The sequence below is a fragment of the Cyprinus carpio genome, chromosome A25, assembly GCF_018340385.1.
Source record: "Cyprinus carpio isolate SPL01 chromosome A25, ASM1834038v1, whole genome shotgun sequence".
NCBI lineage: Eukaryota > Metazoa > Chordata > Actinopteri > Cypriniformes > Cyprinidae > Cyprinus > Cyprinus carpio.
In genome coordinates, this window is record NC_056596.1 from 3,237,719 (window position 1) to 3,265,488 (window position 27,770).

The 27,770-nt window shown below is 34.0% G+C and overlaps 1 protein-coding gene and 1 long non-coding RNA gene across 2 annotated transcripts in view; one reads left to right on the forward strand and one right to left on the reverse strand.

Moving 5' to 3' along the window:
• The window catches only part of LOC109087568 (protein shisa-like-1a), a 33,357-nt gene extending 15,890 nt beyond the window's left edge, over positions 1-17,467 (reverse strand). Inside the window, exon 1 of the mRNA XM_019101770.2 lies at positions 17,309-17,467. The gene's annotated coding sequence lies outside the window, so the exon portion shown is untranslated. The remainder of the gene's footprint in view (positions 1-17,308) is intronic.
• LOC122135538 lies at positions 434-21,550 on the forward strand. The gene is made up of 5 exons (XR_006153581.1): positions 434-543; positions 650-2,243; positions 17,066-17,132; positions 17,463-17,634; positions 20,465-21,550. It is a non-coding gene; the product is annotated as an uncharacterized LOC122135538 (long non-coding RNA).
• The last annotated feature ends 6,220 nt before the right edge of the window (positions 21,551-27,770 follow it).

Below are 27,770 nucleotides of genomic sequence, written 5' to 3' on the forward strand. Positions count from 1 at the left end.
ACTTTTTAAGTAGAAAGACTGAATTGGTGTTTTCTTAGAAAATTACTACATAACTTCAACAGGTCTTTTTTATTTATTTATTTATTTATTTATTTTTTTTACAGTGTATTTAAAAGATAAACTCACATGAGCACCACCAGATTTAATTATTCTCAATGCAATTTGTATATTGTTGTTGAAAAACAGCAATGAAGTCAGCCTGAAAATGAAAAACTCATTTTGCACCAGTGCAAGCATACGTAAACATACAGTACACAAAGTATGAATTATACAACATTTACATTTAACTTTCAGCAAAAGTTTTCTGCCTTTCTTGAGAAATATAAAGATAGAGGAAAAATGTGTAAATACCAAACTGGACTTGTAGGCACCAAAACTGACCCTGCTGCGCTGCATTATGGGTAATGTAGTGTTTGTAATTTGTGAGCACAGGAAGTCTGTTCATCCAGAAGCCATTTTGAAAACTGCAGCTGTAATTAAAAGTGACTTCCTGTTCTTCAGCAGCCATGTTGAGTGATGTGATTTCCCTCGGTTATTTCTCTGGTAAGATAAAATCCTCTTTTTATTGAATCACGTGTGTTGTTGATTTCATATCGATAGCAGCATGACATTACCCCAGTCTATGAACTTTCTTTTTTTTATCTAACAGATTGTACAGTGGATATTCAGCTGGATAAAACACAAACCATGTCCGTCTTCATTTCAGGCTGCAAAGCAACAAAATGTGATTATTTTAAAGGGGGTGATTTTTTTCTATTCCCACTGTACCTCAAATTTTATTGAACTTTGATGTTAATAGTGATGGTAGGAACTTGAACAAACTAAACCAATTGCTTTGCAAAATTAATTCACTATTTCAAACCAATTGCAAATATTTTATTGAAAGCACAATCATCAAATCCAATGCCATTAAATCTGAAGAGTCTGTATGATATGTACGTGTTATTTTATTAAATTGTAGGGCTTGTTTTGTTTGTTTTATGTAGAGTTGGCTAATTATTTGCAATTGTGTTGAATCATAGCAGTCGATGAAGGTCTGACAAGTCATTGTCTTCAACCAAAACGTGTTTTTAATGGTCATAACCAGTAAAAACTTTGATTATTAGTGTGTCTGTATGATGTCATATGTATTCTTGCAACATCTTATTAGCCATTCCTTCACATTATGGTCATACACTCAAATTGACCTCGAGTTTTCTGAGGTTCTCACAAGTGGAAGTTGTCATAATTTGGTAAATTTGGATAGCGGTGAACAGAAATTACAACAAATGTAATTTTTATGTTTCCTTTTGCCGCTTCACAGAAGAAAAACCCACAATATGACTTTCCAAAAGAGAACATTTTGAAAATGATCGAAAGATTGGTCAGAAGAGAGAAAGATGTCAAATTTGCTGTCACTCCCTCATCTGTTTATATTCATGCACCATTTTTTCTGTCATTTAATATATAGTTTTATAAATGCACATTACATTTTTTAAACAGCAATTACAACAACAAACCTAACAATGTTAATAACTTCAGTAATGAGCCATCACAATGTATGAAAGAGTTTCATTGTAGAAACTCGCACAGTGTGCGGCACGCTTTAGTGAAGGATTTATGCTAAATTACTCCGTTCTTTTGTGGCTGATTTTGAAAGCGTTTTAAATGGAATCACTGCTGTTAATTTGCATGCTGTGATTGTTTATTTCAAGCTGGTGATGGATATGACGTTTATTTTTGCAACTGTTTGATAATTTCACCTCATTTGGGCTGATTGTGCTGCTCTGTAGGAGAAGGAAACTCGAGACAAATCCCATACACGTGTGTTCTTTCCGTCAGTGTTTTGCTTTTCCCAGATTCATACTCTTCATTGTTCTCTGCGCATACCGTTGTTCTGTGAACGAGGGTGGATCTGAGAAATTTGCACATGGAAGATGAGATGTTGATGGGTTTAGTTCTCAAAACACTATACATCTGATAGTTTAGTTATTGGGGAAGATAAAGTGCTTCTGCTGCAGGCTTGTGTGAGTTTCTGCTGCTGATCTCACTCAGCTGAAGTGGAGTTGGATTTCACAATACAGCTTCCTGTTCTACATGCAGAGTTTTGGTTTGTTTCATAAGTCTAACGCGCTGGGTGAAATTTAAGTGGCTCTCTTTAATGCAGACTCAATATGTCATTTAGTTTTTAACCCTGTGTACTGTACTTCTGTGGGGTTTATCCATTAGGCAGTGGCCGGTGATTGGATTTGAGGAGTTGAAAAGTAAGTGATCATAATGTCAGCTAAAAAAAGAAAAGTATTTGTAAGTTACTACATTTTGATGATAGATTATATAAAAAAAAAAAAAAAACTTTTTTTTTTTAATAATGTGTGCAATAAAATTTCCATTAATTAAATAATTAACATAAGTTTTAAATAACTTATTAATTTGTAAAAAAAATAATGAAAATATAAAAAAAATAATTATTGTGCACAATTCATAAACACTTTTAAAATAAATCATAATCTTTCATTGAATAATTTATTTATTTATTTATTTATTTTTTAAATTTACCACATTTGATGTACTTTTTAAATGAATGTTCAAGGTGTTATTGTACACAATTCATCTAGCAGATATAGTATTAAAAGTAGCAGTCTTTTATTATTTTTACCATATTTGATGTACTTTAATAAATGTGCATGGTTTTGCACAATTCAACAGAACATTCAATTTCATCTTTCATCAGAATAAAAACTTTAAACATTAGCGTGTAAGCAAGCTAAAAAATAGAAATATATGTAATCAATGTTACGTTGTCTTCTGGTTCTAAGGTTGTGTGTGCTGAAAAGAAAAAAAAACCTTCATAAAGGTTGTGAAGCACAAAATTAAGATTTGAGAAAATATATTTAACATCAAGTCAGAAAAAGGATATTATACAGAAATGTCATGAGTTGTACCAGAGAAACTTTCACATCTTTAATTTTAGTGAACAGAATGGATATTTGCCCCAGAAATAATTATAACGTTTAAAAGGAACATGCTAATCGGCTCTTAAATCATGAATAAAGGATGTGATAAAGTACAGCTGCTGATAATATGCTTGATTTAGCAGCCTTCATCTCAGCAGCAGAGTTGAAATGTTAGGATGAAATATTAGACTGCGCTACTGAATGTGTTCGCTGTCTTTATGAGAACATTTGTGCAGAGAGGCTCACCGCAGCTTTCTGTTGATTACGAACAAGGCAAGAACATCATTTAATATTTTTTAGCATTTAATTTGATGTTGAGTGTCAGAATGAGACATTCATCGTGATGGCTATTGTTCCTATTCCTCTGGTAGTGATTGTGTCTCAAAAATCAGTGTTTTTTTTTCTTTTTTTTATTGTTTACTGCTAAATTACAGCAGATTGATTATAAAATCCTGTGCACAGAAGGTCATATTATCCATACGTAATGCAAGATTATTCCCTATAGTGTGTTGTGGATGGTTGCTAGGATGTTGCTATGTGTTCTGAATGGTTTTTGCCATGTTGCTATGCAGTTGCTAAGGTGTTGTGGATGGCTGCTATGAAGTTGCTCATTAGCCCGTCAAAAAAAAAAAAAATTATTAAAGAATAAATTGAATAAAAAAAAACACATCTAATTTATTAATTTAAGCTATAATTTATTAAATGCATTACTTTAAAATATTTTTTAAGTCTGTCTGTCTGTTTCATTTATTAATTTAGAATTCAGTTAGTTAATCTTTTTATTTATTTGTATATTTTTATTCTGAATTGTATTCTTGTTTAGCTAGAGATCTATCTTTATTTATGAATATATATGTGTGTGTGTGTGTGTATGTATTAAATTAATATAAATGTATTAAATTGAATTCTTTAATATTTGTTTAATATTTTGAGTGTATTTTTTAGTGTTCTTAATAATATTAATTAAATGCATTCTAAATTATATTGTAAAAAATTATATTTATATACACACATACACTCAAATTTAGAATGTATTTTATTATTACTATTAGTAATAATAATAATAAATAATAAAAAAAAAAAAAAAATAATAAAAAAAAAAAAAATAAAAAAAATAATAATAAATAATAATAATAATAATAATAATAATAATTATTATTATTATTATTATTAGTATTATTTTAATACTGTATAATCCTGTATAAATGGTTCCTTTAATCAGTTTATTGGACTTGGGCTTAAAAGCAACTACATAGCTTAATATATTTTATTTATTTATTTTAGAGGAAACTCTGATTAGCATGGTGAATTGTAAGGTTTTTCTTCCAACATGTTGGTCTTGAATGAGTGTATTTATTTATTTATTTTTTGTGAACAAATGAGGTATTCTCTCTGATTTTATTCAATTGTTCCTGTTTTCCGGTTCTAAAACCGGTTGGTTCCACCCCTTCCTCCAGTATTACAGCTTCTTTGTGCTCTCTGAAGATAATTTCATGTGATTCAGGATGGCTTCTAAATATATGATAATTACCGTGCTGTGGCAGTTTACTTTTTTAACCTTCTTATCATTAAAGCGTTTGTTGATTGACTTTAGGCTAATGATCAAACGATGCTCATCACATTTTCAGCTCATGTTTTCATAAGCTGTTGACTAACCACAACATCACACTGTACAAAACACCAAAATAAACCTGCAGAAGTAAGTTAAACACCCACCCACTCCATGCAGGCATCTTGTTAAAAAGACCAGCATGAATTTCCAGCTAGTTTATGCTGGAAGTCTAAAACCATCACCTTTTGATCAATAGAAATGTTGGAGCTGGTCTTAGCTGGTTTCTCTTTTTTTGTGGTTTTCAGGCAAGAATACCATGCAGAGTAACTAAAACTCGCCCAGAAATCAAATCAAACCAGTTAGAGCCACCAGTTTTGGTCTTTTCTTCAGGGACAGCATGTTTTGTTCTTCTAATTTGGCAGTAAATAAACCTGAATGATGCACCGCTGACATTTCCTGATGTGGTGGGACTTAATCGGAGTCGCTGACATTCGTATCACTGTCCTGTTTTGAATATTTGCCCTCTATTTGTGAGCGGGACCAAATGTCACGTCTGCACGGAGCTTCATGATTAGCATCCAGGGTCTGAATTATCATAAAGTGTCTCTATTAGCATAGAGTTGTCAGACTTGCTGGCTTTCTCAATTTACAGCACTGCCTAGAAACAAATCACAGCCTGTCAATCAGAGCAGACCTTCCTTTTAATTGGAAGGTGGTATGTGATTTTTTTAAAATTATTTTCTTTAAAGGATAGTTCACCCAAAAATAAAAATTCTGTCATTACTTATTCACCCTCATGTCATTCCAAACCCATAAATCCTTCATTCAATGTCGGAACACAAATGAAGATATTTTGGATGAAATCCGAGAGCTTTCTGACCCTCCATAGAAAGCAAGGGAACTACCACATTCAAGGCCCAGAAACGTAGTAAGAACATGGCTAAAATAGACTATTAATGTATTAAACTTCATTTTGTGTGTGTGTGTAAATCTGTGTGATCAGGGTCAGGTGAACCCAAAACCTACCTAACTGTACAAGGTTCCCATAACTAGATGCTTCTGACAATATGCAGTTGTGCATGTCTTTAATTTATAATATGTGTGTGTTGTTTTACTGCATTCATCTGGCAAATAATGCAGGTTAATGCATCACATACTAACCAGTGCTTCACTGAAATATCAATTTGTTACAACAATTTTTTTTCTCCATATATTTTCCTGTTCTATCTGTACTATTCTGTCCTATAAAAGAAAAAAGCTCATAAAGATGCATTAGACGCAGCTGACAGACACTAAGCTTTAGCAGACCTCGTGTATCGGTTTGATTTGACTCTCGTCAGATAAAAACTGCAAGGCTTAGATTATTGTTCGTCTGTTGCAATTTGAACCGTACATTATGTTGTAATTCCTAAAAACGTTAGCAGCCAGCTACTCTCAGCCTCGGATCGCATGCCCACAAACCGCCCACAGTCTCGTCTGATCTATTGCACAGAAAGCTAGAAAGTGCTTGTGAAAAGCTCCAATCAGATTCCCGGATGGCAATCTTCAACAGGTGCACAGGGGGTTTTTGCCTTTCAAAGACAGTTTTGAGACCATTTCATGAGCAGAACTGTACTGTATATCCTGCTTCTTCTGACTGTGAAATAATCAGTACTTTTGGACAGATTTCATTAGTGTTTTCTGTGTGACCATTTGCATACACTGTGAAAATTCATGTTTGCATCAGAAATAAATTGCATTTCAAAATATGTTCAGATAGAAAACTGTTATTTTAATATTTCATACTATTTCTGTTTTTACTGTGTTTTTAATCAAATAAATGCAGCTCTGGTGAGCATGAGACTTTTTAAAAACATTTTAAAAAATCTTAATTTATTGATATTTTTCTGTTTCAAGTTTACCGGTCTCTAAACGCTCATACGTCAGACAGGTGATTATTTCCTGTCCAGGTGGGCGGTTTCTGGCGAGATTTAAGTCTTGCCTTTAGTCAAAAGTCTGCTTGTGCATGACTAGCCAGCTGGTCAGTAAGTTGAGTCACTAAAGTTATTTTTCACTCGCAGATGGTGCTTGGCATGTTTTAAAGTCTTTTTAAAAATGGAATAACACTCATAAAATGACTGAAATGGGCATCCTTAGATGTCCCTGCTGTCTCTGTCAATGCCCCAGGCTCTGTAAATAGCCGGGAATCTGACTGTAGGAGGCTTTTTAGACTGTTGTGCGCTTTGCATGTCAATCATTGTGAGTGACAGGGTTTGTTGATGTTAGGGTGTCTGTGGAAGGCGGAGATTAGGAGAAAGGAGGTGGTCTATTTCAGGGCAGAATATATATTAGTTGTATATACTGTATTTATTGTATTATTACAATTTCTGCAGAACACAAATTATTATTATTATTCTTTTTTTTAAGAACATTTTAACTGTTTTTGGGTCCAAAACAACGTTGGACCCCTTTGACTTGTATTGTATGGACAATGTTTTTTTTTTTTTTTTTTTTTTTTTTAAATTGACTTTTGGTTACGCACATCCTGTGATTTATTTCTGTCTTTAATGTTGTGTGTGTGCATAAATTCCTGTGTCACTAACTGATTAAAATGAGAGTAATTTTGTGATACTCACTTGTTCAGTGTCTTTGTCAGGAATGTCAGGCAGACAGATGCAACTTATCATTATAGGACTCATCAAAGCAATGGCACAGTGCCTCTAATTATTTCAGGTTGCGGATTGGATCTCTTTTCAGCATGCAGTTGCAGGTTTGAATTCTTGCCAGTCAGGACCGATTTCATTCTCCTGAGTCAATGTGGCTCAGAAGAGGTTCTCACTCTCAAGCCATCCAAGATGTAGAGGAGTTCAGAACAGATTTGGAGAAATGTAGCATTGCATCACTTGCTCACCAATGGATCCTCTGCAGTGAATGGGTGCCATCAGAATGAGAGTCCAAACAGCTGATAAAACATCAAAAAAAACCACAATAAATCCAAACCACTCCATCCCACCAAAAAACGACTCCTGAAGTGAAAAGCTGTGTGCTATTATTATTTTATTTTATTTTATTTATTCACTTTTTTTTTTTTTATATAATACAGCATATTTGTGTTTATAGCTGGATTATCCACAGCACATACTAATATTAGAAGCTGCACGACTTGCTTTGCAACATTTATTCCCCATGTGAGCAAGCGAGAGGTTTCTAATCCAATAACATCCAAAGGTTGATCTCAAAGTCTGGTATCCAACATTAATAAAACCTTGCTGATGTGCACTTTTTTTTTTCTTTGAGCTTCATGTTCTTCTTGTTGCCTCCCTCATCCACACTCTAGAACTAAACCCAGAATATCTTCTGCGTCATTATGTGACAGTGACAGAAGCAGTCGTACAGTGGGGAGATTTCTAACGAGAGCCAGCTGCATTTAATAGGTGGAATTTATTACATGACGGGGATCCAAGAGAGCGAATTATTCTCCACCATAATAAAGGAGCTGCGTCATATAGCACTTCCTCCAGAGGCAGACAGAGCTCACTGTGAGAGAAAACACAAGCTGTTATCTGCTCTTGTAAGAGGATCCTGAGTTCCCTACCCAGACCCTGAGATCTCCTGTCATTTAAAGAGTATTTGGAACAAGAAACTTTTCTTTTGTAATGCTGTTAGTCATTTGCTGAAAATAATGGTCTTTTAGTCAGAATGTATCTAGCCTTAAAAACAAAACTGTTAAAAAGTATTCTGGGTTAACAGCAGGAAGAAATTTTGTTTGTCTGCTGAAGGATCTGTTTTTTTGTTTTGTTTTTTTATTCATTTGGCAGATGCTAAAGTGATTTCCAGTTAACTAGTTATGATATTAGTTATAGAATGTACTGTATAGTTGTGCAAGATCTATACTACATTCAAAAGTTTGGGGTTGATGAGATTTTTTTATGTTTTTGAAAGAAGTCTCTTATGTTAATCAAGGCCGAATTCATTTGATCAAAAATACAGTAAAAACAGTAACATTGTGAAATGTTACTTTTAAAATAAAAAAGGTAATTGTGTCTTTTTCTCGCATTCTGAGTTTATATCTCACAATTCTGATGTTTTCTCAGATTTGTGAGCTATAAATGCAGAATTGTGGAAAGAATGTCTGAAATGCAATGCATTTACTCGAATTCTAAGAAAAAAGTCTGAATTGTATTATAATATTATAATTTGATGCTTGAGAAACATTTCTTGTTATTAATGTTGAAAACAGTTGTGCTGCTCATTATTTTTTTGGAAACTGTGATGCATATACAGTCATGGCCAATAGTTTATATGTTTCAGGCTCTTTTGATGAATAGAAAGTTAAAAAGAAAAGTATTTATTTGAAATAGAAATGTTTAGTAAAATTATAAATGTCTTTACTGTCAATTTTGATCAATTTAATGCATCTTTGCTGAATAAAAGCATTAATTTCATTACCAAATAAATAAGTAAATTAAAACTTGCACAGAGAGGGCTTGTATAATTTAATGCTAACATGTAATATATTGCGAAGCGTAAGCGAAATCTGTGGCAATGCATTCAGAATCCACGATTACCGAAAACGAATCTTTGAAAAACATTAACAAAAAATGAAGCATATTTGAAGAGCCTGTTAAATTTGTGCAACTGAGTTCATTTTTTTCATTTTCATTGTGTTTTTCTTCTTTTGTAATGGCATATTTTTGATAGTTTCTGAAAAAGTTACGTTCAGTTTTATAAAGTTTCGTTCATTTTTATAGAAGCAAATGTAATTCCATATCTAACAGTCATCACACACACAAAAACAGAATGAGACACCCGGGGCTCAAGGGACCACAGATATGATGGACTCGCTCTGTTTATTTGAATCTGCGTGTGTAGTGTTGCCCCCAGCTGCGGTTTTGGCTGCTTCTGTTTGTTAGGTTTGTTTAGTTGCTGCATTTCCTGACTGCGGCTCGAAATAGCTGTGACCTAGTGACACACAGCTGGACAGGCACTGCAGGATTGATAATTGACTTGACGGTTTCACTTTAATGTATTGAAAAGAAAACTGCAGTGAAACTTTTTTTTGGGGAAAAAAAACTTTTATAAAGAATTATCTTGAATAAACCAAAAACAAATGTGTACTTTGTTTCATTAAGTACATTTTGAAATCAGTTCAAATCTGCATGTAATTAAATATTCAATGCATGTTTAGAAAATAATTTTGGGATCAAATTCATCATAGTTTGTAGTAGTGAATAGAACCGATCCACTACTTTTTATGGGTTATTTCAGTGTAAATAAATAAATGTTTCATTAGTTTGCATATTTATTAGCTTTTTGCTATTTAAGTAGCTTATTTGTTTTGTTTGCATATTTATTTGCTTTTTGCTCTTTATTTATTTTGCCTATTTGTTTGAATTTTGTTATTTATTATGCTTGTTTGTATATTCGTTTCATAGCTTGTTTGCTTATTTATTTGCTTGTTGCTATTTAATTAATTTATTTGTTTGCTTGCTTATTTGCTTTTTGCTATGTATTTATTTAGTTTGTTTGTTTCCAAATTTATTTGCTTTTTTATTTTGTAAAATGTATTCTTTTTTTTATGATTTATTTATTTGTTTACTTTATTTGCTTTGATCTTCTTTTTGCCTTTTATTTTACTTGCTTATTTGCTTTTTTATATTTGTTTACTTGTTTATTCATTTCCTATTTTATTTGCTTATTTGATTTTAGCCGTTTATTCATTTGTTTGCTTACATATTTGCTTTTTGCTAAGTATTTATTTTGCTTGCTTGTTTTTGTTTCAGTTTTTTCCTTTTTTTTTCTTTTTTTTGTTGCAATTTATTCATTTATTTTGCTTATTTGCATTTATTTACTTTATTTATTTTAGGTACTAATTTCCCATAGTGCAGTTTAATGGTGCAAAATCCACTGGAATCCACAAACACACCCCTTTTTATGGAAATCTGTCTAATTAGAGATTGACCCTTATTTAATAAACTCTTTTGCCTTGCACAGTTAATGTTAATACCCACAGAAAGCAGGAGGTAAACTCAGTTTTATTTTGGAGAGATGTTTTCTTCTAGTGATAATGGCAGCAGTAATTCATCAGAAAGTGATCAAATAATGGTGTAGCACAAAGCCACTGTGCTTCTGAAATGGGCACTACAATAAAAGTTGTGCAAATAAATGGCAGATTTTGTGGGCTCAGTTTATTCCCTCTTCAGTGTTTGTGTGTACACTCACTTCACAGCTATTAATTGGTTATGCATTAAAAAACAATTAATCACCCTATGTTAACAAGGCTTGTGATAGTGTGGATAACCCTCATCTCCCCTCGCTAATTCAGTAATGACTCGGGGATATTAAACCATCACTGAGCAGAGATGCTCTGGAGAACAGGTCTATGTGATGGAGGGGTTAGAAACCGAATGTGGGAGTCAAATAATTAAGCGTGCATGTGTAAAGAACACAGATTAGATGGCGTGTGACTCTTAAATTGAATTTGTGCATCTTTAATTGAGTCTAGGGCATTCTAAACAACTGCACCACACATGTGTGTTTGTCGATATGTTTTGATTATTTCCATAGAAACTGTTGTTTCATCCCTTTAAATGGCTTTAATTATTGCAACAAGGCTGCAGTTGCACTCTAATTGTTTTGTCAGTACTTTAATCTCTTCTAAATCATATTAAAGGGATACTTCAATACGACCCCGCCCCCTCAAAAGTCAGTTATTCACCCTCATGTTGTTCAAAACTTTAAATACTATTTTCAAAATAACTCCTTTCTTACATGACTGAAGCTTCTCTTTCTTCAGAAATATAGCACCCATCGGTTACAATGCCCCTTAAAAGATGGAAAAAATTAAATAAAATTGGTAGTATTTATTTTGAATGTAAGTGTATGGATGTAACTGATGATAGTTTACATTTTTTTGTGTGTTCTAAGGGTTACCAGGCCATTACTGTGTGGTTTCCAGGTTATTATGGGTTTTTATTGTGATTTCCAAGGTGATCTCTAGGGTCTTGGTGATTCTATCATGTAATTACCATCACCAGGTGGGTTCTAGAGTGTTCTGCTGGTCACCAGGCCATCAGTAGGTTTCTAGGGTGTTTTGGGCGAATTGTGTTGGGAGTTGAATTGCATTTTAGGGGTTCTGGTGTTGTCTAGGTGGTCGCCAGAGTGTTAATAGGTGGTTTTTAGAGTTTTAGAGTTTTTAAAAGACTGCTTTTTTTTTTTTTTGCACAACTATACATTCATGTGTTTTATTGTCAGCCTAGTAAAAACCAAGCCATAATTTGAAGTATTTTTCATGATTGTAGTAAAAATGTTGTGGTGCAAGTTCTATGCTGAAGTTTAATGCTCAGATATAGCCATTTAAACAAACCTGAACACAAAGTATGAGTGATAATTTTTTTTTTTTTTTTTACCAAAAAACACAAGCTTTCTGCTTTTAAAGACCCTTAAAAAAATCGCCAGACCCAGAATATTCCTTTAATGACATGGGTCTTGACACGCATACACTAAATCTGTGATCTCCCTGCTGAACTCAGGTCTGCTGGAGGATAATATGTTTCTGGCCATCGTTCTGTTGATAAACCGCTCTGAGGTCTTTGTGTCGTCTGTCACCACCCATCAGAGAGGAAACAATTAACTGCAACGTCGTAATTAAGGGTCTCGCAAATAGAAGGATGACTATCAGCTAAACATTTCCCATAATGCATCAACAATGCTTTTAGTAGGAAACCTACTGATAAGTGGTCAAGCGTTTGTGCTTCTGGGAAATAATTCCGACCTTTATTTCTAGAAACCACCGTCGGAGACAAGCAACCATTAAAACTAAGCTTCTTGCTTTTAGAAAAGTTAAAGGAAATCGTGTTTGCAAGATGATGGCGCTGAAATGTTGATGCAAATCAATTTCCTGGCAGGATTTTGCAGTTGAAAATATCTTTCTGTTGCCGGTAATCAAGATAATGTGACGTACAGTCGGAGCCAGGATATCTGATCTGAAAACCATCTCAGCATTAGCTGTGGACCTCTACATAATGGATGCTGATCGTTTAAGAGGCCTGTAGAGACGAAATACATGACAGGAGAAACCATAATGATATGAATGGCTTCTAGTGGCTTTAAAATGCATATTCAGGATGAAGTACTTCAGGGCTTTTTAAGCATCATTAATGATTTATAAATTATTATAATAGGGTCTGGCTCTGTAGGTCAAGAGAAATGTCAGTCTGGAAGATCATCCTGAAATGTCAAAGACATTCCAACTAAAATCCTCATCTCAGCTAATCAACAATATCAAAGGTTTTTTTTTTTCTTCTCTGAGAAAAGCATTTGTCTCCAGAGGGTCTGTTTAGACTGTGGAAATGTGATAGTTCAATGGTTTTGAATGATATTGTTGTTGTGCAACTGTTTTGATTGGCTGAAGCTTTGACTGGTGTCCACCCCCAGACTTGATCTATTGACGGTAATGGGTATGAGAGACTGACTCTTGGGATTCTCTCTCTCTCTCTCTCTCTGTGTGTGTGTGTGTGTGTATTTATTGTTTTTGGCTATTAAATTAGAGCCTAAGCTTTGGGTTCTAAATGGAATGGAACATTCTATTTGGTCCTCGATTTCATCGATTCAGTTCTGCATTTTTAAGGTTGGCAGAGATGCATGAATTCTTATAAGCTTGGCTCATTACATTTACAGTTTATCTGACAGTCATCCATCATCATTTATTTATTTTTGTTTGTGTATGTAAGTGTTTATTTCTTTTTACAGTTTCTGCATTATGTAATAAAAAAACTCTTTTAAAATACACATATTTTATATTTCCACACATAAAAAAAAAAAAAAAAAAAAATAAAAAAAAAAAAAAAAAAAATAAAACAAACGAACACACACATTTTTGTAGCAAGTTATAATTATTTTTATATGTTGTATTGTTTTACTTTAGAATAGTGCTATAAAACTTGCATATTTTTGTAGCACGTTTCTGTTATAAACTATTTTTACTTAAACATTTATAACATTTTGTATTACAAACAAAAATAATACAAAATAAGTAAAAATATTTATTTATTATTTTAAGAAAGTATATATTTAAAATTATTACATTTTTTAATATTAACATTTATTTTATATTTATCATTTATTTAAATATTTCTTTCTTTATTCATTTATCAAACCATATATCTGACTCAAGAGTCCTATACCGCGAAAAATTATTGGTATGAAGAGTTTTATTTGCTGGACCTAAAGTGCTTGCAAAGCACTATTAGAGAAACTTGAATAGTGTTTGGCCTCAGTGAGTGCATCGACAGTTTCTCTCCTCTCTGAGCTCTTAACCCCGGGACATCTCCAGTGGGACCATCCCTGCACTTAGTGTCCTGTGCGTCACTTTAGACGATAAAATCATCTGCTAAATGGACAGCAACTGAGCCGAAGAAGTATGCGTTTCCCTAATGCACCAACAAAATGTCTTTCAAATCTTTCTGTATGTAAAGTATATATCCTGTTTGCCTATCCATTGTCTCCCTTTAGATGTTTATTTACCTTTTTCTCCTGCCTATACCATGTTTTTCTGTGTAAATAGCCTAAGATGATGAAAAAAAATCTATTTTATATATACTCTGAACAAAATTATAAACGCAACACTTTTGTTTTTGCCCCCATTTTTCATGAGCTGAACTCAAAGATCTAAGACTTTTTCTATGTACACAAAAGTCCTATTTCTCTCAAATATTGTTCACAAATCTGTCTAAATCTGTGTAAGTGAGCACTTCTCCTTTGTCCAGATAATCCATCCACCTCACAGGTGTGGCATATCAAGATGCTGATTAGACAGCATGATTATTGCACAGGTGTGCCTTAGGCTGGCCACAATAAGAGGCCCCTCTAAAATGTGCAGTTTTATCACACAGCACAATGACACAGATGTTGCAAGTTTTGAGAGAGCATGCAATTGGCATGCTGACCTGAGGAATGTCCACCAGAGCTGTTGCCCATGAATTGAATGTTCATTTTTCTACCATAAGCCATCTCCAAAAGCATTTTAGAGAATTTGGCAGTACATCCAACCGGCCTCACAATCGCAGACCACGTGTAACCACACCAGCCCAAGACCTCCACATCCAGCATCTTCACCTCCAAGATCGTCTGAGACCAGCCACTCGGACAGCTGCTGCAACAATCAGTTTGCATGGTGGCGGTGGGGTTATGATATGGGCAGGCATATGTTATGGACAACGAACAGAGGTGCATTTTATTGATGGCATTTTGAATGCACAGAGATACCATGACGAGATCCTGAGGCCCATTGTTGTGCCATTCATCCACGACCATCACCTCACGTTGCAGCATGATAATGCATGGCCCCATGTTGCAAGGATCTGTACACAATTCCTGGAAGCTGAAAACATCCCAGTTCTTGCATGCCCAGCATACTTATCGGACATGTCACCCTTTGAGCATGTTTAGGATGCTCTGGATCAGCTTATACAACAGCGTGTTCCAGTTCCTGCCAATATCCAGCAACATTCTAATTCAATTCGAATATTATTCTTCTGAATGCTGAATTTGAGGATATTGTTATCTTATGTAATGTGTTATGCTTAATAGTTTCTGCTAAAAACACGAACAATTTTGTGCAGGATGAGAATCTGAACTATGTGACACTGATAAGAATGACATTGCACCTGTTACCTGTGTATTTATGAGGCATGTGTGATCTGAATCTATTAGTGTGTCCCTGTGTGTGTGTGTGTGTGTGTGTGTGTGTGTGTTTTGGGATGCCCACTGTGTTTTGTCTTTAATTTAAAGGTAATAAATCGGCATCCATCAGCACACAAGACTCATGCTGGGGAGTTGATGAAAACTTCAGCACTAATTACATCATAAAATTTGTCAGAAAACTTCTAGTCCAGATTAGCATTCACTCGCACACACAGTGGACGTGCATTAAATCTTGGCAGGTTTATGGATCATTTATTGGGCGTGTGGTGTGATCAGAGTTCTATGATGTTTGTTTTGGCCTGTTTTCATCTTTTATTGATGTAAACGCTCTAATATATGATTAATAATTCATCAAACCGTTTCTGTCTGTATGAGGTTCTTCAGGAACACACAAACCTCCGGCTTTGAGCAGTAATGAACACAAGCTCTCATGCACCGTTTTGCTCAGCAACACAATTTATTCTGTTAATACACAGTGTTCTTTTGTTTTTTTCATGCACATTTGCACATGCAAGCGGACACACACTTCTCAGTAAAGACCATCATTACCGCTTCTCACACACCGCGTGGTGGAACACATAGATATTCTTTTATTTCCATGGAAGACACCCACCGCCCCCATCCTCCATGTGTGTGTGTGTGTGTGAGTGCTCAAACATGCCTGTTTCTAAGTTACCAGCTTCACTCTGCTGCCAGTTGAGTGCAATTCTGAAACGCCTTTAAGCTTCAAAACAACTCAGCGAGTGAAATGAGGGAAGGACAGCCCTTTACTGTGGTGGTGCAAAAGGGAAAATTTGATGATAATACCAAGAACCTTTAAAAAGATTACCATATTCATGTACTGTACAATTGGTATGTATATGGTTCTTTAAGATACCAAAAATACTGTGGTTTTACTGGCATAAAAGAGTCCAGAAAACATATTTATATGTATGTGTGTGTGTATTACTTTATTTATTATCATTCAAAGTATATTACATTACTTTAAATGATTATATATATGTATATGTATATGTATATGTATATGTATGTATGATATTTTTTCATTTATATGTATATATTTTATTTTTGTTAATATATCTAATGTTATAAGTATATTTGTTGTTGTTACTATAATGGTTCTAAATAGTTATCAAAGTATTTACTGTAAGTGTTCCTTCAAAGGTCATGGTAATGTTGAAATATAATACCATGTCCAAAAACCACCACTGTTATAAAGAAGAAAATTACTATGGTACTACCATAATATTCTTGAAGTCACCTTGAAATACCATGTAAATACCATGGTGCATGAATTTTTGTTCCATAATGTTTCAAAGTACCATAGTAATACCATCTGATTTCTTCAATGTACCATGGTATTACTATAGTACTTTTATAAATGGTACTGTAACCCAAAAACATGTCCTGGAAACCGAGGTATTACCATGGTACTACATTTGAAAACACACAATTTGTACATGGTACTATTAATTACAATGAAAATCCCATAGTACATAAAGTCCTACAACATAATGTCAGCACTTTTGTAAGGGGGTATTTCCATTGCATTATATGCAAACACATGGTAATATCAAAGTAAAATCTTCAAAACATCATATTAACATCAAAAATCTGTGGTAATGCCATCATACTAAATATGCATATAATACCAGAGTGCATAAAGTACTGTAACATCCAATACCATCACTTTACGGTGGTACTGCTACAGTTCTTTTTCTAAGAAGAATACTTCCATGATATTGTATCCAAAAACATGCTATTAGCATAATGCCCAAAAGGTCATATTGTCCAAAACACCATGGTGATGCCATCATACTTTTTAGTAAAGAAGAAAACACTGACCAAAATCTCTATCTTTCTGCATATACGCACTATGCTTCTGTTTTCTCATCAGATCCGAAAGTCGTAATCAAAAGTAAAGGGAAAGACACCTGGCGAGCGACAGACGGACCGTCAGAGAGGTGAGACCGAACACACAAGCTCTCGCCTCTAAGTTTATGGAAATGATCCGCCTCACATCAAGCCCAAATAAAGTCTCTCTTAATTCCCAGCAGCATTAAATGGAGCCACTGGTCCCCCACATGAGGGACATACTAGATGCTTTCCTTCTTTATCATAAACAGCAGCCAGCACTCACCTCTGTTTCTCTGGGTGGGGGAATCCCTCTCGAAAAAGAAATCCCTTCTCTTCTATCTTGCGCTCTTTCTCTCTCTCTCTTCTCTCTCTCTCTCTCTCTCTCTCTCGGTATCTGTGTCAGTTTGTCTTGTGTTGCTCCTCAAACTCTTTTTCAGTGCTCTGGGTGGACATTAATGTGGAGTTCATCCTGATACAGCCGAGGTCCTGGATGCGTCCATCAAATATCACAGAAGAGCCAAAGCTGAAGACCTCACCAGTGAATCCAGGAGCTCCAAATGGAGAGAGAAGGAGAGAGAGAGTACAATGTGAGAAAGGAGGGAGGGGAAGGTAAAGCTCTCAGTGAGAAACCAACTGAATGAGAGAGAGAGAGAGAGAGAGAGAGAGAAAGAGGGAGAGAGGTTGTGCGGGGAGAATTGTGTGACTGTTTTGAGGTTTTGTGCATCTGTGTGTATGATCTGTTTGTGTGTGTGTGGAATTTGGACACCCAAGTAATGCTCAAAATGTCTGCATTATATATATACATTGCATTATATATTAAAAAAATTAAATTCTCAGATGAATGTTGGATACTGTATGTTTGATAACATAAACAATAGATCTGTTGTTCAGAAATGAAAGGTATTTTGGAGTGAATCTCATGGTCATATTGTGCATCAAAATGTGAAAACAAATAATATATTATGTTGCATAAATAAGAAACATTTCTATAGCACTCAGATGTTTTATTAATTCCGTTATTATATCAGTGATTTTCATCAGAGTCTCATAACTGTAACACAGTATGTTTATTACTGTTAAATTACTGAAATACAGTGATTTATGCCTTAAAAACTTGCTTTACAGTAATGAGATTGAAGAGGGGTTAATTTTCTTAAGTAATATAACAAAGTAAAAAAAAAAAAGATTGATCCTAAAGTTTTTTGTTACATTTAATTTACAGGAATACGGTGATTTATGCTTTAAAAAAAAATCTTAATTAAAATCTTTTGTTTGCTGCAGCAATGAGAATGAGGGGGTATTGTTATAAAAAATATCACAATGCCAAAATATTAATGAAAAAAAAATCTTATTGCTCCTAAAAAGTATTTTTATTGTAAATAATTTACATCAATCATCATCTTCTTCTTCTTCTTCAAAATTATATTTTGTAATTAATAAATTATAATAGACAATTATTATAATAAAATGGATATAATTTGTATGTTTTAAAATCATTGTGTTTATGTATTTTAAAAATTGGACCCATACTCATTGATATTTCATCTTATTATATTGTAAGGTCTTTATTAAAGTTGTTCATAAATGGACCAAATCATGTTTTCCTTTAAATAATATTAATATTAACATGTATACTGTTATTTAATACAGAGGAAATTGATATTAAATACTTGATGTATTTATGTTACATTATAGCTTCATTTAAAAGCAACGAGATTTAATGAGATGCTCAGACAAACAAACCTTCCCTCTTATCATTAGGCTTTAATCTAATTTGCTTTGACACTCCTCTGTGTGTCCTCTGTGTATTTGGATCACACAAGGTTACGTCTTTTATTCAAACACACACACAAATATTTAGATGGTTTGACTGTCAAGGGATCAGACCAGTATTAATGACTGAATTACTCTCATGCCCTGAGTGTCATTGAAAGTGTGTGTGACAAGGGTCTTTTTTGCCACTAATATAGTTATGATTCAATAAAATCCCTCTGCAACGTCATATTAAACACTTTCAGTGCCTCTGAAATGCTGTAAGGCTCTCCCTCTCTCTCTCTCTCTCTCTCTCTCTCTCTCTCTCTCTCTCACTCTCACTCTCTCTCTCACACACACACACACACACACACACACACACACCCACACACACACACACACACCCACACACACATCTGCCTTCAAAACGATATTAAATTGGTGAACACAGAAGCATATGGTACCATCAATAAACACACACGATAAAAGGACACAGGGGCCAGCATTCGAGGAAGAGCTGTCAGTTTTGGTGAACAATATCCTGCTCCAAACACAGCACATTAATTCAGCTGTGACCCGCCGGAAGAGCCAGACTGGGTTGTAAATCACAGGTGTAGCATCGGAGCCGTGAGGAACGATGATGTTTACAAACCCAAGTTTTCTGGACTTGCTTAAACGTTTATTCCTGGGCAAGAGAAAAACCATAAAATGAGCTCTCAGAGCAGAAAGAAGTCACTCAAGGCCGGCTTACGCATGCCACAGGAAATAAAGTAATTTAGGTCATTGTGAGCGTTTCTTTTGAAACTTCTGCTGAAATGCTGAAGATTCAGGCTGCTGTAATGACGGAATCATTTGGTATTTGCTGAAAGGGAATGAGAAAAATAAGAAGGGAAGTTATTTGGCATGAAATACTAGTTTGGCATGATGCTTATTAGTTTAGAGACTTGAGTCGAAACGGTTAGAAACTAACCTCTAGTGTCAAAAAGTAAAAACTCCAAAAATTTGCGAGTCCAATTCTGAGGAAGAAAGACTGACTTTTCTTACATCTGCGAGTTTATCTTACAATTCTTGCTCCATAACTCGCAATTGCTTGTGATAGTCAAAATTATAAGATATAAACAAGCTCATATCTTGCTATTCTAAGGAAAACAAAATAGCCAGAATTGCAAGAGAAATCTCAGTAGTGCAAACAGGCTTCCATACTGAACTACAGTATGTTGCAGTAATTATCCATTTATTTCTTGCTATCCAATTTTTTTTTTTAAACCATACTGTAGACCTGATGAAATGAAATTTCCACCTTAAAATGTTGTAAATCTTAAATGCTTTGAATCATAGATTAAAGTTTAGTCTCTTTTTACAGAAGACACTTGGAAGACTTTGCTGAAGTGGAAAAAAGTTTGTGAAAAATGCACAAAAAATATTTTATATGAAATCCCATATTTCTCTCAAGCCTATATATACGAGTATAGAAAAGAATTTTGAAAGAATTTTGTTGCTTTGCAGTAGATTCTATCTCTGTCTGTCTGTCGTATGTAAAACTTTTTAGTCAAAACTGACCCAGAGTTAAAACGTATAAGAAAAAGCAGACGTTTTGAGGGGATCTGTGCTGTATATTTAGACTGTTCCGTGGTTCTCTGAGGTTTATGGCTCTGTTGAGCAGTTCTCCTGTCGTTCTTTTTTTCAGGACGGACTGTACAAGCGGGATCATCTTACACTGTTTGAGCTAATAAATCAGACACACCGTTGTGGATCGAAACCCTGATGCTCACCACAGCCCTCTACTTTTCTTCAGTGGCTCTGATGGTCATTTTTGCTAGTTTAACATTCTTTAATGTTATGCTTCATCTGGAGATTAAAATGTGTGATTTTTTTTTTTTTTTTTTTTTTTAAAGATATATTATAACTTTTATAGGTCAGCGTATTGAATTCTTGGTTCTTTAAACCGTCAAAACAGATGGTTTTATAAAGAACCAGACACTCTTAAGCTCTTTGTGGACCTTTAACCTTTATTTTAAGTAGTGTACAGTGAGCTGTGGCTGCAGTGATTGTGTTATCAAAGTGTTTTGCTCTTTTCTTGGCACTGTGCACACGTGAGAGTCATAGCTCATGACCTTTGACCTCTGCCTGCTGTGGTGTTCACCTCACAGGTCACCTGCAGATGGAGGTCGTGTGGAACGTGCCTTTGCAGTGATTATCTCGCTGTTAATAGTGCACTTAAATGTTTTGGCAGTTTGCCGCCTGTGCTGAAAATCAGTTCACGTCTCGACAGCTGTGCTGAGGACAGTTGAACTCAACTCAATGAGACATGAACGAGTTTAAAAGCCATCAAGAAGATAAAATCGTGTTAAATAGCATCTGTTTCCATTAAGTCATTTATTGTGTTTAAGATATGTTCTGAGTTATTAAATAAACTTAGTTTTACATTTACTGAAGATACAGTGAGTGTCTGTCCATGCAAAACTTACCACCGTGACATTGTGGGTGTAAGGGGAGATTTCCAGTTTGTTGCTGTACTGTTGATAAAATGTTCAGAGTAGTTATTAGTGAATTTCTATACCATTGCTTTTTATGTTTTGGATGGCTGCATACTAACCCATGTCGAAATGTCTGATATTCTCATTTTTATGGCTCCCTCTTTCAGTGTTTATTATGGAATTAATGGTCTTAAACTTAATAGCACATCTTCCCTCCTCAAGCTGAGGAGGATTTGAGGTTTCATTCATGCTATGAATTTAATGTACCTTAAAGGGATAGTTCACCCAAAAATTATAATTTGATGTTTGTCTGCTTACCCCCAGGGCATCCAAGATATAGGTGACTTTGTTTCTTCAGTAGAACACAAACAAAGATTTTTAACTCAAACCACTGCAGTCTGTCAGTTATATAATGTAAGTGGATGGGAATCACGGCTTTGAGAGTAAAAAAAAACATACACAAACAAAACCAAATTAAAGCCTAACACTTCTAATTGAGATTGCAATTGAGAGATGGGTGGAGGTAATGCACTTATAAGTCTGTGATCTGCTGTAAAGCAAGAAGAAGAAGACGCATCACACACCGGCTGTTGAGAACATGCTCAGGACAGTTCGGACACTGCAGTGAATCAGAGATAAAAATAAAAAAAAATCTATATAAATACTATTCAGTTTCTTGCACAGACTGATCGTTTTGTGTCTTTACACATCAATGTATCATCACGAGCCGCAGGGTTTAATTTGGTTTTGTTTGTGTATGTTTTTTTGACTCTCAAAGCCGTGATTCCCATCCACTTACATTATATGACTGACAGACTGCAACGGTTTGAGTTAAAAATCTTTGTTTGTGTTCTACTGAAGAAACTAAGTCACCTACATCTTGGATGCCATGGGGGTGAGCAGATAAACATCAAATTTAAATTTTTGGGTGAACTATCCCTTTAAATCAGGCTTTTTCATAATGTCCTTACTGTGATGTATACTTTCAAGGGATTTTTAGGCCGTATGTAACCAAAGGCTACAAGATTGCAATGTAGGTAAGTGATTCATTTTCAGTTAATTCATAAAATTTTTGCAAATTAACCACTTTGATTAATTCTTTCTTTCTTTCTTTCTTTCTTTCTTTCTTTCTTTCTTTCTTTCTTTCTTTCTTTCTTTCTTATTTTAAATTCTTATTAGTCTTTTTAAAATGTATTCATTTATTTTTATTTTATTTCGCAGTGAAGTATTTATTTAAATGTTACTGCTTATTCTATTTTTATAATATTTAATTGTCTAGTTCATTTTTAAAATATATTAAATTGTTAAATACATTTAGTGTTTTTAAATATTTTATACTTGTTATATAAAACCATATAAAATATTTATTCATTATTATTATTATTATTGTTCACACATTCAATTATCATACTTACTTTAGACTAGTTTTCTGGTTTATTAGTTGCTTTTGGACACATTTCCCCCCCACAAAATGTTCTATTCCTGAACTGTTTTCAATATTATAATAATCAGAATGGTTTCACATCATATTAGAATGATGTCCGAAGGGTCACGTGACACTGAAGCCTGGAGTAATGATGCTGAAAATTCAGCTTTGATCACAGGAATAAATTACATTTTTAAACAGATTAAAACAAAAAATGTTTTGTTGATGTGAAATAATATTTTTGTGGAATTTGATTATTTGTGTGAAATAATATTTCACTATTACTGTAGTTTTACTGTATTTTTGATTAAATAAATGCAGCCTTATAGTAATCTTTAATAAATAAACCAACAACACCCCCATTAGCTCATAATATAGCAAACAACTTCTTTAAAAAAAGAGTAGCTTGACCGTAAAAATTATGCAGCTTTTCCAGCACTGCACTCTTTCTCATTCTCTCTTTATTTATCTGACAATTCATTACGCAGATGATAGCTCTTCACAAGGAATACTACCTCTCTAATCTAACTTGCAGAAACAATAATCAAAGTGCCGCTATGAAACAAATTAGAGTGCATTTGATCCTCTGACTAAATGACAACAAATAAATCAGAAATAAATGCAGAAAACACATTTTGAGTCCACCGAGGGAAACTTTAGAGCTCATTGACTGTAATATAATCAGGGTGAAGACAGAGCTTGAAACGCCACTGCCGGGATCAATTCTGCTCGCTGCCCGAACAATTATAGATTTTTCTTTAACACAGAAAATGCACAAAGCACAACACATCAATACCCGTGGGCTCAAGACGGTGAGAGAAGGGTGTGAATAAGGTGACTGGCTCATTACTTACACACAGGCACACACAGGTTAAAGGTCATCTTGTGGACCTCAGGGAATGTTTCTGAATGTCATCTGTAATGTGGAAGCATCATTCCCCCCCAATTTCTCTCAGGGGCAATGCCATAGATTAGCTTGTAGGTTTAATCTGAAAGGCATCACACGAGGAAAGGATTTGTACCATGTCATATTTAGACAGAAAATGAGAAAATCCCATCCAAGTTTGGAATAAATAAGTGGGTTGTATTGCAAGTCAAATTGGCAGTAAGTTGGGGAATGGCAGAGGAGAACCGCTCTGTTATATCTGATGCCGATAAATTCAATACACCTGGTAGTCTGGCTTCAGTTTTGGCTGGGTTTTTCCTTATGATTCATAATATGACTTTTTGAGTCATTTCTCGTCAGAAGCAATGAAATATATTTCTAATTCTAGAATATAAGGCTTTAAATCACCCATTTCCTGGGCTGATTTCACCACTGCCCATTTGATCACTTTTTTTTGTGGCCTGGATTGAGTCCCGCAAGCCTCTGGAGTGCAAACGGATTTTCAAAGAATACAGGCTAAATCAATCCCGGTCCTGATCGATGATGTAAGATCCTGATTTTGGACATGTGAACAGAGCAGAGTCCCAATCTTGGTGTGACCTGTAGACTGCTAATAGCAAAATTGTTCAGACGTGTCATTGGGATCGTATGACACACAATGGTTTCCTGAAATGGATCATTTGGAATACTGTAGAAGCAACAAAAGAAAAAGGAGAGAGAGAGAGAAAAAAATCTTTAGAGCTCCAAAATTTACAAGACTGTTTAGAGAACGAAGTCATTTTTCCCAAACTGAAAAGCATTTTTTTTGCACATAAAGATTTTCAGATATATAATATAGAATACATAATAATAACAACAATATATATAAAATCAATATATTTATTGTTTATGTATAAAAATATATAAAATCGTTGTAAATGATATATAAATAAAAAAAAAAAAAAAAGTTTCATATACATATATATATATATATATACACATACATACATACATACATACATACATATTTATATATATACATACATACATAGAGGTATATAAAGTAATGCTTTTAGATGTAGGATTTTCAGCCCTGGTTTAACATCATTTTTAATTCATTTCTACTGAAATCACCAAAGAAAATGCGGCAACAGTACACAGATTCCGTCTGGACCATGAATCAACAAACATTTCATTAAATCAAGAAGCTCAACATATTTGAAGGCTGTTGGCTCAAATGGGAATAATTATGTATCTGGCAGATGCATTGCTGAGATCATGCTGAATTGTTGAGGGTAATCTTTGAAGCAGCTGCATATTATCATCTCACATAGAGGTTTTTTTAGATTTTATTTGCTTCTCTATGGGGAAGCCTCCAGCAGGATCTCTATACCCAGCCTATGTGAGACATTTTGGTTCTAGACGTCAATCAAATCCAAAAGAAGAAAGGAATTTATCACATTCAGAGCCGCGTGAGGAATATTGACTTCCCTTTCTGAATAATCATGCAGTTTGAGTTTGTTTCTAGGTTGCGACCTTCAGATGTTCTCCATGGAAGCAGCTATAGCAACAGAAAAGAGCTTATCCAGGACTAGCTTCTCAGTCATCAAGCAAAATGAGTTTTCTTCATGGAGTGGCCACCTTAAGCCCGCTATCACTGAGAATCCAGTGATACAGTGATGGGACAGCAGTCTCGAGTAGTTTTGTGTCAGACTCTTACACAACTGTTCTCTGGAGTCCTCAACTAAGTTTCATGAACTTCTGTTTCAGATCAGTGATCCAAAGACCCACATGGATTCTGCATCTAAACTCCAGAGAAAACTCTACAGAATCAGGCCATGTGTAATTGAAGAAATTCCACCCATCCTCTGTCCCTCGTGAGTTTAAATATTTTATTAATTAGCCAAATATTTATTATTATATCAATGTGTATTTAAAAATAAAAAGTACTATTATATAAATTATAAAAAAATGTTTTAATGTAACAATAATTCTATCAGAATTATATAGTCAGCAATGTAACAAAAAATTTACGGTGTTATAAAATGTATATTTAGAAATTTGTTGTGTGTATATATCAGTAATGTGTGATTTATATTTAATTATACTTCACTTCACTCACTCACTCACTCACAAAAAATATAAATATAAACATATTTAATTATATATGCTAATTGTGTGTGTGTATAAAAATAATTGAGGGGGGTTACATTTATATATCCACACATTTATGATAATTAGTCATACTTATTTATATATATTCTTGATTTACATGTATACATTCAGCCTTATGACTCTTTCTAAAACTCTTTTTCTATGTTTCTACATTTATATATTTATTCAGATTTGTTTATATTTCCAGACTTATATATATTTTATATATATTCATATTTACTTCTATGTATTTATGATTTACATTTACATTTATATATTCAAAGTCTGAATATATAAATGTAAATCATAAATACAAAGAATAAGTCATTATTAGTATTCGTGTTCGAATCGACTGTAACATTTACTGTAATATTTAGTGTTAATTTTATGTCCTGTGAAACATTTCTCAATGTGAAGCATTTTGAATTTACATCGCTGAATCTTTTGGACCAACAATAACCCTGTATTATCTCAGGCCTCGTTTGATATTGCTAAATATAGATATTGATATAACTAGATATTGATAACTGCAAAAGCATGTAGATTAGATCAACTTTAAAACTGATGCTCTTCCTAAAGAGGTAAAAACATCAGATGTGAGGGAATAGTGCCACTATTTTCAGCTCTTTATTTGTGCCGTCTGTGTCCCAAAGATCAGTTCATCTGCATATCTCAAATATATGTGCAGACATCACAGAAAGTCAGATGACAAACAAGACCTTAGTTTGGTCAGGTTTAGGGTTTCAGCTTTACACTGTAAATCTAATATTCATGCTGACAGTTTTCTTTTTCATAGATCAGGAGACTTAGTTCATGTTCTAAATGTTAATTAGTAAATATCACTTTCACACTTCAGAAGTATAAGATTTTGGTATTTTGGCAAATCTGAGCACAGTTTGAGACAGTGTTAAGATCACTTAAAATTCTTGGAGACGTTACAGTAAGTGCTTTTCTCACATTCACATGCTTATTTATGCAAAAATATCTCTGCAGGCAAAAATCAAAGATCTCAAGAAGACCTCAAACATCTCATCATACTCTACAAGACCAAAGCTGATTTATATCTTTATCAATAGTTTTCTAATTTGTTTCTCAAATGTAATCTCATGCTGTTTTCTTGAGTATGGAAACCTGATTCTGCCACAAAATAAAAAAAAAGTTAATTGTGACTTTTTTTTAAATGCCACAATTCTGAATTTTTCCTTACAATTCTGTTGAAAAAAGTCAGAATTGTGAGATATAAACTTCCAAATATGAGGGAGAAAAAAAAACTGCAATTCAGAATTCAAAGAAAAAAATCAGAATTGTTTATATGGCACTGCTTGAGCCTTGCTGTTTGGGTTATTTCAGGATTAATTGATGTGTTAATTGATGAGTCTTCACTGCATGAGGCACAAAGATAGATTTAGCAACCTCAGATATAAACTTAGAATTGCAATAATAAAGTCTGAAGCGTAAGATTAAAAAGTTGCAGCTACCTTTTATAATTTTCTTTCCATGGCGAAAAAAAAAAAGAATTGCGAGATTTAATTTCAGAATTCAAAGGAAAAAGTTCAGAACTGTCAGATAAAAAGTCATAATTACCTTTTTAAATTTTCTTAATTTATTATTATTATTGTTTTTTTTTTTACCCTATGGTGGATGATAACAATGATAAAAAGATGATAAAAATAATAATATTAAAAAAAAATAAGTTGTGACTGCTTGTTCAGAAAATTTCTCCTCTGGGTTATACAAACTGTCCTTGGTCACTAACAGGCATGTCACATCTGTCTGTCATGCCCTGGATGACATTTCTGAACAGTGTGTGTGTGGTTCACAGGTGCACAGTGGTAGGGAAAAGAGAAGCACTGGCAAGAAACACAATGAATTAGATTTGATTTGTCATCTGTGCCCTGAGGGGTCTCTCTCTCGCTCTCAAACACACACACATACACTTAATGCCTTCCATCACTTCACAAACAAAATTACATACGTACTGCTTTCCTACAGACATAAACATTCCTGGCAGAAGTGTTGGCATGAAGGATCTTTGAGCTGAAATGCTGTTCTGTATCTTAGAGAGACCCAG